The sequence below is a fragment of the Cololabis saira genome, chromosome 22 (assembly GCF_033807715.1).
Source record: "Cololabis saira isolate AMF1-May2022 chromosome 22, fColSai1.1, whole genome shotgun sequence".
NCBI lineage: Eukaryota > Metazoa > Chordata > Actinopteri > Beloniformes > Belonidae > Cololabis > Cololabis saira.
In genome coordinates this window covers 36,114,383-36,116,238 of record NC_084608.1, presented here as the reverse complement: position 1 = coordinate 36,116,238, position 1,856 = coordinate 36,114,383, and positions in this window count along the sequence as shown.

Here is a 1,856-nt window from a genome sequence, read left to right as displayed (position 1 = left end):
TTCTCGATATTTCGACTTTTTCTCAACATTTTGACTTTTTTTCTTGACATTTCGACTTTTTTCTCGATATTTCGACTTTTTCTCAACATTTTGACTTTTTTTCTTGACATTTCGACTTTTTTCTCAACATTTCGACTTTTTTCTTAATGTTTCAACTTTTTTCTCGATATTTCGACTTTTTTTCAACATTTCAACTTTATTCACGAAATTTTGACTTTTTTCTCGACATTTCGACTTTTTTCTCGACATTTCGACTTTTTTCTCGACATTTCGACTTTATACAAGAAATTTTGACTTTTTTCTCGATATTTCGACTTTTTCTCAACATTTTGACTTTTTTTCTTGACATTTCGACTTTTTTCTCGACATTTCGACTTTTTTCTCGATATTTCGACTTTTTTCTCGACATTTCGACTTTTTTCTCGATATTTCGACTTTTTTCTCGACATTTTGACTTTTTTCTCGACATTTTGACTTTTTTCTCAACATTTTGACTTTTTTCTCGATATTTATACTTTTTTGTTGAAGTGCAATAATGAAAAACCAGCTTCCTCCTCTAAAGTATTATACGTAGTTTGTCTAATTCTCTTACGTATAAACTTGTGGCAAATTTCACATAAAAAATATAAATAATCCAAAACTCCACCCCACTTTAAAGGTTTGAGTTTAAAGAGAGTACATTAAATCCCTTAAACTAAGTAAAACATCCACCGATATATACGAGAAGTTTTTTTAAAGATGAATATTTCACTTATTTATTTTTAATTATTTTTTTTTTCATATTTTATTTATTCACTCGTTTATGCATTACTCTCCCTCCTTCTGTTCATTTCACTGGAATTTTATATTTGTTTTTTTCTTACATATAAATATTGGAGCACTTAATTTTTCTCAATAATAAAGAAGAACAAGATTCAGCCCGGGGTTAAAGTGAGCAGCGCCGAAATGTTGAGAATAAAGTCGAAATTTCGCCTTTTTTCTCAACATTTCGACTTTTTTCTCGATATTTCAACTTTTTTCTCAACATTTCGACTTTTTTTGTGGACATTTCGACTTTTTTCTCGACATTTCGACTTTTTTCTCAACATTTCGACTTTTTTCTCGACATTTCGACTTTTTTCTCGACATTTCGACTTTTTTCTCGACATTTCGACTTTTTTCTCGACATTTCGACTTTTTTCTCGACATATCATCTTTTATATTGTGGCAGGATGAGGCTCGACTCCAGAGGTTGGTAAAACACGTCTTTATTCCGTGACAGCGGAATCCCACTGACCAAAAGAACTGTCAGTTGACAACTGTAAACTCACACGTTGCTAAGCAACCAAATACATGCTTGTGACCACGCCCCCTTCCATACAGTCCTGATGGGTGCGAGGTCCGTTATTGTGTCCGCCACAATATCAATATTTCGACTTTTTTCTCAACATTTCGACTTTTTTCTCGACATTTCGACTTTTTTCTCGATATTTCGACTTTTTTCTCAACATTTCGACTTTTTTCTCAACATTTCGACTTTTTTCTCGACAGATCGACTTTTTTCTCGACATTTCAACTTTATTCAAGAAATTTCGACTTTTTTCTCGAAATTTCGACTTTTTTCTCGATATTTCGACTTTTTTCTCGATATTTCGACTTTTTTCTCGACATTTCGACTTTTTTCTCGACATATCGACTTTTTTCTCGATATTTTGACTTTTTTCTCGACATTTCAACTTTATTCAAGAAATTTTGACTTTTTTCTCGACATTTGGACTTTTTTCTCGACTTTTTTCTCGAAATTTCGACTTTTTTCTCGAAATTTCGACTTTTTTTCTCCACATTTCGACTTTTTTCTTAATGTTTCAACTTTTTTC